General features: G+C 47.3%; 2 long non-coding RNA genes across 2 annotated transcripts in view; one reads left to right on the forward strand and one right to left on the reverse strand.

Moving 5' to 3' along the window:
- Positions 1-10490, reverse strand: part of LOC310897992 — a 927268-nt gene that overhangs the window by 675080 nt on the left and 241698 nt on the right. The window contains exon 3 of the long non-coding RNA XR_014582875.1: positions 1812-1984. This is a non-coding gene — a long non-coding RNA (uncharacterized lncRNA). The remainder of the gene's footprint in view (positions 1-1811; positions 1985-10490) is intronic.
- Positions 1-10490, forward strand: part of LOC310897994 — a 149296-nt gene that overhangs the window by 121437 nt on the left and 17369 nt on the right. The window lies entirely within an intron of this gene.

Below are 10490 nucleotides of genomic sequence, written 5' to 3' on the forward strand. Positions count from 1 at the left end.
ATTAATTACAATTGACTTCCAATCTCTAGAATCTGGTATAAACCCAGAGGAGAGCAATGAACGCACTCATGTTCATATTCGCCCTATCATCAATCCTAAGCGCCGCCCTAACCGCATTAAACTTCTGACTCGCCCAAATAAACCCCGACTCAGAGAAACTCTCACCGTACGAATGTGGATTCGACCCACTTGGATCTGCTCGATTACCATTCTCAGTCCGATTCTTCCTCAGTAGCCATCCTGTTCGTCCTATTCGACCTAGAAATCGCCCTCCTACTCCCCCTGCCATGAGCCGTCCAACTCCAATCCCCCCTAATGACCCTCACCTGAACTGTAGTGATCCTCCTTCTCCTAACACTCGGACTGGCCTACGAGTGAATTCAAGGGGGCCTAGAATGAGCAGAATAACAGAAAGTTAGTCTAACCAAAAAGATAGCTGGTTTCGACCCAGCAGATTACAGCCAACCCTGTAACTTTCTTATGTCGCCCCTACATTTAAGCTTCTACTCAGCCTTCATTTTCAGCGGACTAGGGCTAGCCTTCCACCGAACCCACCTAGTATCCGCCCTACTATGCCTTGAAAGCATAATATTATCGATATTCGTAGGCCTATCAATATGATCCATCGAAAACCAAGTCTCCTCATTCACCATGGTACCAATTCTCATGCTAACCTTCTCAGCGTGTGAGGCGGGCACAGGCCTGGCCATCCTAGTAGCCTCCACCCGCACACATGGCTCCGACCATCTACACAACCTAAACCTCCTGCAATGCTAAAAATCATCCTACCCACAATCATACTTCTTCCAACAGCCCTGCTGTCTCCACCAAAATTTCTATGGACTAACACCACCTTATACAGCCTCCTAATCGCTGCCCTAAGCCTACAGTGATTAATCCCAACCTACTACCCCTACAAATTTTTATCCAACTGAACAGGAATTGACCAAATCTCATCCCCCCTCCTAGTACTATCCTGCTGACTACTCCCACTCATAATCATAGCAAGCCAAAACCACCTGCAACAAGAACCCCTACAACGCAAACGAATCTTTATCTCAACCTTAGTCGCAGTCCAGCCATTCATCCTACTAGCCTTTTCCACCACAGAACTAGCACTATTTTACATCTCATTTGAAGCAACCCTCATTCCCACCCTAATCTTAATCACCCGATGGGGGAACCAACCAGAACGCCTAAGCGCTGGCATCTACCTGCTATTCTACACGCCAGTAAGCTCTCTACCCCTGCTAATCACAATCATACACCTATACGTGAAAATTGGCACCCTGCACCTGCCAACCCTACAACTAACCCACCCAACCCTATCCACCTCATGGACAGGAATACTATCAGGTCTAGCACTGCTCATAGCATTCATAGTAAAAGCCCCACTATACGGCCTACACCTCTGACTGCCAAAAGCCCACGTAGAAGCACCCATCGCAGGCTCAATACTCCTCGCCGCCCTACTACTAAAGCTAGGAGGATACGGAATTATACGAGTCACTCTATTTATGGGCCCACTGTCCAACCTCCTGCACTACCCCTTCCTAACCCTGGCCCTATGAGGCGCCCTAATGACTAGCTCAATCTGCCTACGACAGACAGACCTAAAATCACTAATCGCTTATTCATCCGTTAGCCACATAGGCCTAGTTATCGCCGCAGGAATAATCCAAACCCACTGATCATTCTCAGGGGCAATGATCCTAATAATTTCCCATGGACTAACTTCCTCCATACTATTCTGCCTAGCCAACACAAACTATGAACGTACGCACAGCCGAATTCTACTACTCACACGAGGCCTACAACCTCTCCTACCACTCATAGCTACCTGATGATTGCTGGCCAATCTAACAAACATAGCCTTACCCCCAACAACAAACCTCATAGCAGAGCTAACCATTATAATCACCTTATTCAACTGATCTGCCTTCACGATCATCCTAACAGGAATCGCAACCCTACTAACCGCCTCCTACACCTTATTCATACTACTAATGACCCAACGAGGCTCAATCCCCTCCCACATCACATCTATGCAAAACTCAACCACGCGAGAACACCCGCTCATAACACTCCACATTATCCCAATATTCCTCCTAATCCTCAAACCCGAACTGATCTCCGGAATCCCCTCATGCAAGTATAGTTTAAACCAAACATTAGACTGTGATTCTAAGAATAGAAGTTCAAACCTTCTTACCTGCCGAGGGGAGGGTTTAACCAACAAGAGCTGCTAACTCTTACATCTGAGCCTAAAACCTCAGCCCCCTTACTTTTAAAGGATAACAGCAATCCACTGGTCTTAGGAACCACCCATCTTGGTGCAAATCCAAGTAAAAGTAGTGAACCCCACACTACTAATCAACTCCCTCACACTACTCACGCTGACAATCCTCCTAACCCCAATCATCCTGCCATTTCTATTTAAAAACTTTAAAAACACCCCACAAGCCACCACCCGCGCTGTTAAAACCGCATTCCTAATTAGCCTAGCCCCTACAACCGCATTCATCTACTCGGGAGTAGAATCTGTCACCTGCCACTGGGAGTGAAAATTCATTATAAACTTTAAAATCCCCCTGAGCCTAAAAATAGACCAATACTCAATAACATTTCTTCCAATCGCCCTATTTGTAACATGATCAATCCTACAATTCGCCATATGATACATGGCCTCAGAGCCATACGTAACAAAATTTTTCACCTACCTACTGACATTCCTAGTCGCCATACTCCTCCTAACAACCGCAAACAACATATTCCTCCTATTCGTAGGCTGGGAAGGAGTACGAATCATGTCCTTCCTTCTCATCGGCTGATGACAAGGCCGAGCAGATGCCAACACCGCCGCCCTACGAGCCGTAATCTACAACCGAATCGGAGACATCGGACTGATCCTGAGCATAGCATGACTAGCTTCAACATTCAACACCTGAGAGATCCAACAAGCCGTACACCCCCACCAAACCCCAATCCTCCCCCTCATAGGATTAATCCTCGCAGCCGCAGGAAAATCCGCCCAATTTGGACTCCACCCATGACTGCCCGCAGCAATAGAAGGCCCCACCCCAGTGTCAGCCCTACTGCACTCCAGTACCATAGTAGTAGCCGGAATCTTCCTGCTCATCCGCATGCACCCCCTGCTAGCCACCAACCAGACAGCCCTAACTGCCTGCCTATGCCTAGGTGCTCTATCAACCCTATTTGCTGCCACATGCGCCCTAACCCAAAATGACATCAAAAAAATCATTGCTTTCTCAACATCCAGCCAACTAGGACTAATAATAGTCACTATCGGACTAAACCTCCCACAACTAGCCTTCCTACACATCTCAACCCATGCCTTCTTTAAAGCCATACTATTCCTATGCTCAGGGTCTATCATCCACAACCTAAACGGAGAACAAGATATCCGAAAGATAGGAGGCCTACAGAAAATACTCCCAGTCACTACTTCCTGCCTAACCATCGGAAACCTGGCGCTGATAGGAACCCCATTCCTAGCCGGATTCTACTCAAAAGACCTCATCATCGAAAGCTTAAACACATCATACCTAAATACTTGAGCCCTACTCCTAACCCTTATAGCCACAGCATTCACCGCAACCTACAGCATCCGCATAACCATCCTAGTCCAAGCTGGACAAACCCGAATCCCCCCAATAGTATCAATAAACGAAAACAACCCACTAATCACCGCCCCCCTAACCCGACTCGCCCTAGGCAGCATTACAGCAGGAATAATCATTACCTCTTTCATCACACCAACCAAAACCCCCCCAATAACCATACCCCTTATCACCAAAACCGCTGCCATCCTCATAACAATCCTAGGAATCATCCTAGGCCCCTCATGTACAGGGCCACACCCCTCTAACGGCGCAAGCTTACATAGAAACATTATTAACAGACCTAGACAGATACAAAAACCCCTACAAGACCACGTATTAACTAACCCTGTTAACCCGACTCAGGAGCGCCTATAAGAGCGATTAAAATCTGTGAAAGGAACTCGGCAAATTAATAAGGCCCGACTGTTTACCAAAAACATAGCCTTCAGCAAATTAAACAAGTATTGAAGGTGATGCCTGCCCGGTGACTTAGGTTTAACGGCCGCGGTATCCTAACCGTGCAAAGGTAGCGCAATCAATTGTCCCATAAATCGAGACTTGTATGAATGGCTAAACGAGGTCTTAACTGTCTCTCACAGATAATCAGTGAAATTGATCTCCCCGTGCAAAAGCGGGGATGTGAACATAAGACGAGAAGACCCTGTGGAACTTAAAAATCAACGACCACCGCGAATCCTCAATCAACCCCACTGGGGCCACTACCATCGCAGAGCCTGGTCGATATTTTTCGGTTGGGGCGACCTTGGAGGAGAACAAATCCTCCAAAAACAAGACCATACCTCTTTACCTAGAGCTACCCCTCAAAGTGCTAACAGTGACCAGACCCAATATAATTGATTAATGGACCAAGCTACCCCAGGGATAACAGCGCAATCCCCCTCAAGAGCCCATATCGACAGGGGGGTTTACGACCTCGATGTTGGATCAGGACATCCTAATGGTGCAGCCGCTATTAAGGGTTCGTTTGTTCAACGATTAACAGTCCTACGTGATCTGAGTTCAGACCGGAGCAATCCAGGTCGGTTTCTATCTATGACACACTCTCCCCAGTACGAAAGGACCGGGAAAGTGGGGCCAATACCACAAGCACGCCCCCCCCCTCTAAGCAGTGAAACCAACTAAACCGTGAAGAGGGCCTTCCCCCACCACTTTCAATCCTAGAAAAGGACCAGCTAGAGTGGCAGAGCCCGGCAAGTGCAGAAGGCTTAAGCCCTTTCCCCAGAGGTTCAAATCCTCTCCCTAGCTTCACCCATGATTCAAATAACAACACTAAGCTGCCTCGTTATATCCCTCCTATACATCATCCCAATCCTGATTGCCGTAGCCTTCCTAACCCTAGTAGAACGGAAAATCCTAAGCTACATACAATCCCGCAAAGGCCCTAACGTTGTCGGGCCTTTTGGCCTACTTCAACCATTTGCGGACGGACTGAAACTATTTACCAAAGAGCCCATCCGACCCTCTACCTCTTCCCCACTTCTATTCATTCTGATACCAATACTAGCCCTTGTCCTAGCCCTCACCACTTGAGCACCACTACCACTCCCATTTCCCCTAGCAGATCTAAACCTCGGAGTTCTCTTCCTAATAGCCATGTCAAGCCTAGCCGTCTACTCAGTCCTATGATCAGGCTGAGCCTCGAACTCAAAATACGCACTAATCGGAGCCCTACGGGCAGTAGCACAGACCATTTCATACGAAGTGACACTGGCCATAATCCTGCTATCAATAATCATACTAAGCGGAAGCTACACACTCAGCTCCTTTGCCGTCGCACAGGAGCCTCTATACTTCATTTTCTCCTCATGACCCCTAGCAATAATATGATACGTATCCACCCTAGCAGAGACAAACCGAGCTCCTTTTGACCTCACAGAGGGTGAATCTGAGCTAGTCTCAGGGTTTAACGTTGAATACGCCGCAGGACCCTTCGCCTTATTCTTCCTAGCTGAATATGCGAACATTATGCTAATAAATACACTTACAGCCATCATATTCCTAAACCCAAGCGCCCTAGGGCCACCCACAGAACTATTCCCCGTCATCCTAGCCACAAAAGTCCTCCTACTATCTTCTGGTTTCTTATGGGTCCGAGCTTCATACCCACGATTCCGATATGACCAACTAATGCACCTACTATGAAAAAACTTCCTACCCCTCACACTAGCTCTGTGCCTCTGACACATCAGCATACCTATCTGCTATGCAGGCCTACCTCCTTACATAAGGAAATGTGCCTGAACTACAAAGGGTCACTATGATAAAGTGAACATAGAGGTATAACAGCCCTCTCATTTCCTGTTGACCTTAGAAAAGTAGGAATTGAACCCACACAAGAGAAATCAAAATTCTCCATACTTCCCTTATATTATTTTCTAGTAGAGTCAGCTAATCAAGCTATCGGGCCCATACCCCGAAAATGATGGTTTAACCCCCTCCTCTACTAATGAACCCTTACGCGACCCCAATCATAACCTTCAGCCTCATCTTGGGCACCACAATCACAATTTCCAGCAACCACTGAGTTCTGGCCTGGACAGGACTGGAGATCAACGCACTAGCCATCATTCCCCTAATTGCCAAATCCCACCACCCACGAGCAGTAGAAGCCGCAACGAAATACTTCCTAACCCAAGCAGCTGCTTCCGCCCTGGTCCTATTCTCTAGCATAACCAATGCCTGAGTCACCGGCCAATGAGACATCACACAAATAAACCACCCAACCTCCTGTCTACTACTGACAGCAGCAATCGCTATTAAACTGGGCCTAGTGCCATTTCACTTCTGATTCCCAGAAGTACTACAAGGATCGCCACTAATAACAGCCCTGCTACTCTCGACCCTCATAAAATTCCCCCCACTAACCCTGCTCCTACTAACATCCAAATCCCTCGACCCAGCTCTACTCACCGCCATGGCCCTAGCCTCAACAGCACTAGGAGGCTGAATAGGACTGAACCAAACACAAACACGCAAAATCCTAGCCTTCTCGTCCATCTCCCACTTAGGCTGAATCGCCATCATCCTAGTTTACAGCCCCAAATTGGCCTTACTTACCTTCTACCTATACACAATCATAACATCAGCCGTATTCCTAGCCCTTAACAAAATCAAAGCCCTTAACCTATCCATGATCACAACCTCATGAACAAAAACCCCAGTGCTAAACGCCACCCTAATACTAGTACTTTTATCCCTAGCAGGCCTCCCCCCATTAACAGGCTTTATACCAAAGTGACTTATCATCCAAGAACTAACTAAACAGGAAATAACACCAGCAGCCATGGCAATTGCCATGCTATCACTGCTCAGCCTCTTCTTCTACCTACGCCTCGCATACCACTCAACAATTACCCTTCCCCCCAACTCCTCTAACCACATAAAACAATGATACACTAGCAAAGCCCCAAGCACACCTACTGCGGTCCTTGCCTCACTATCAATCCTCTTACTTCCCCTGTCCCCAATAATACATGCCATTGTCTAGAAACTTAGGATAACACCCCAAACCGAAGGCCTTCAAAGCCTTAAATAAGAGTTAAACCCTCTTAGTTTCTGCACATTAAGACTTACAGAATATTAACCTGTATCTTCTGAATGCAAGTCAGACGCTTTAATTAAGCTAAAGCCTCCCTAGACAGATGGGCTTCGATCCCACAAAACTCTAGTTAACAGCTAAATGCCTAAACCAATTGGCTTCTGCCTACAAAGACCCTGACGCACCCTAGTGCGCATCGATGAGCTTGCAACTCAACATGAATTTCACTACAGAGCCGATAAGAAGAGGAATTAAACCTCTGTAAAAAGGACTACAGCCTAACGCTTCAACACTCAGCCATCTTACCCGTCACCTTCATCAACCGATGACTATTTTCCACTAACCATAAGGATATTGGCACCCTGTACCTCATCTTCGGGGCATGAGCAGGAATAGTCGGCACCGCACTCAGCCTATTAATCCGCGCAGAACTAGGACAACCAGGAACTCTCCTAGGCGACGACCAAATTTACAATGTAATCGTTACCGCTCACGCCTTTGTAATAAGCTTCTTTATAGTCATACCCATCATGATCGGAGGATTCGGCAACTGATTAGTCCCCCTCATAATCGGTGCCCCCGACATAGCATTCCCGCGAATAAACAACATAAGCTTTTGACTCCTCCCCCCATCATTCCTCCTCCTACTAGCCTCATCCACTGTAGAAGCTGGCGCCGGCACAGGCTGAACTGTCTACCCTCCCCTAGCAGGTGACCTTGCCCACGCCGGAGCTTCAGTAGACCTGGCTATCTTCTCACTCCACTTAGCCGGTATCTCCTCCATCCTTGGGGCCATCAACTTTATCACCACAGCCATCAACATAAAACCCCCCGCACTCTCACAATACCAAACCCCACTATTTGTCTGATCCGTACTAATTACCGCCATCCTACTCCTTCTATCACTCCCCGTACTCGCCGCCGGTATTACAATATTACTAACTGATCGAAACCTAAACACCACATTCTTCGACCCCGCTGGAGGAGGAGACCCAATCCTGTACCAACACCTATTCTGATTCTTCGGACACCCAGAAGTCTATATTCTGATCCTACCGGGGTTCGGAATCATCTCACACGTAGTCACGTACTACTCAGGCAAAAAGGAGCCCTTCGGCTACATGGGAATAGTCTGAGCCATACTATCCATCGGCTTCCTAGGATTCATCGTCTGAGCTCACCACATGTTTACAGTAGGAATAGACGTTGATACCCGAGCCTACTTTACATCAGCCACTATAATCATTGCCATCCCTACCGGAATCAAAGTATTTAGCTGACTAGCCACCCTGCACGGAGGAACAATCAAATGAGACCCCCCCCAATACTATGAGCTCTAGGATTTATCTTCCTATTTACCATCGGAGGATTAACAGGAATCGTTCTTGCAAACTCTTCCCTAGACATCGCCCTGCACGACACGTACTACGTAGTTGCCCACTTCCACTACGTCCTATCCATAGGCGCCGTCTTTGCCATTCTAGCAGGATTTACTCACTGATTCCCACTACTCACTGGGTTTACCCTACACCAAACATGAGCAAAAGCCCACTTCGGGGTAATATTTACAGGAGTAAACCTAACGTTCTTCCCCCAGCACTTCCTAGGCCTAGCAGGAATACCCCGACGATACTCGGACTATCCCGACGCCTACACACTATGAAACACCATTTCCTCCTAGTCCTAGGACTTAGAGAAACTCCAGTACTAAAAATAGTAAACACAAGCAATAATTTCATATACTTCACTCTCACTCACCACTCAACTATCAGCTAACCACACCCCCGTCCACATAGCTTAACACAAAGCATGGCACTGAAGTTGCCAAGATGGCATAAAACATGCCTGCGGACAAAAGACTTAGTCCTAACCTTACGGTTGGTTTTTGCTAAATATATACATGCAAGTATCCGCGCCCCAGTGTAAACGCCCTCGACCACCTACCCCCATACAGGCCTTGAGGAGCGGGTATCAGGCACACCCAAGTAGTAGCCCAAGACGCCTCGCTAAGCCACGCCCCCACGGGTATTCAGCAGTAATTAACATTAAGCAATGAGTGCAAACTTGACTTAGTTATAGCAACAGCCTAACTTCAAGGGTTGGTAAATCTTGTGCCAGCCACCGCGGTCATACAAGAAACCCAAATCAACCGTCCTATTGACACGGCGTAAAGAGTGGTAAAATGCCTATCCTAGCTAACTAAGATCAAAATGCAACTAAGCTGTCATAAGCCCAAGATGCACCTAAACACACCATTAAGATGATCTTAGGAACTAACGACTGATTTAAACCCACGAAAGCCAGGGCCCAAACTGGGATTAGATACCCCACTATGCCTGGCCCTAAATCTTGATACTTACTTTACCGAAGTATCCGCCAGAGAACTACGAGCACAAACGCTTAAAACTCTAAGGACTTGGCGGTGCCCCAAACCCACCTAGAGGAGCCTGTTCTACAATCGATAATCCCCGATTAACCCAACCACCCCTTGCCAACACAGCCTACATACCGCCGTCGCCAGCCCACCTCGAATGAGAGCACAACAGTGGACACAATAGCACCCCGCTAATAAGACAGGTCAAGGTATAGCCTATGGAGTGGAAGAAATGGGCTACATTCCCTATTCATAGGGCACACGGAAAGAAGCGTGAAACCACTTCTGGAAGGCGGATTTAGCAGTAAAGTGGGACAATAGAGCCTACTTTAAGCCGGCCCTGGGGCACGTACATGGTTAAACATGCCTGTTAGTAGTGTGGCGAGCCATAGTGGGAAGGCTAGGGCTATGTTCATAGATAGTTGGGTGGTTGGGGTGAATGTATATGGAAGGAGGCCTAGAAGGTTGATTGTAAGAAGTATGATTATTAGGGATGTAAATATTATGGCTCATTTGTGGCCATTTTTGTTGAGTGGGACTATTAGTTGTTTTGTGATTAGGTGAAGGAGTCATGTTTGGATAGTAGAAAGGCGGTTGTTGATTCATCGGTTGTTTGGGGACGGGAATAGTAGGGCTGGGAAGAGTAGGGATAGTAGGATTAAGGGGATGCCGAATAGATTGGGGCTGGAAAATTGGTCAAAGAAGCTTAGGTTCATGGTCAGGATCATGGTGTGGGTTTGGTAGTGAGGGAGGTCTTATTTGATGGGGGGTTGGTTGTGGTGAAGGCTAGTAGTTTTGGTTGGATGAGGAGTGCTAGGGTTAATCAGGTTATAATTATGATTGAAAATCATGGTGCGGGGTTAAGCTGTGGCATATCATTAAGGAGGGGGAAGTCCCTCTTTGGCTAGCTTAAAAGGCTAGTGCTGTTGCATAG

Source organism: Anser anser (assembly GCF_964211835.1).
Source record: "Anser anser genome assembly, chromosome: 3".
In the NCBI taxonomy this organism is placed as follows: domain Eukaryota; kingdom Metazoa; phylum Chordata; class Aves; order Anseriformes; family Anatidae; genus Anser; species Anser anser.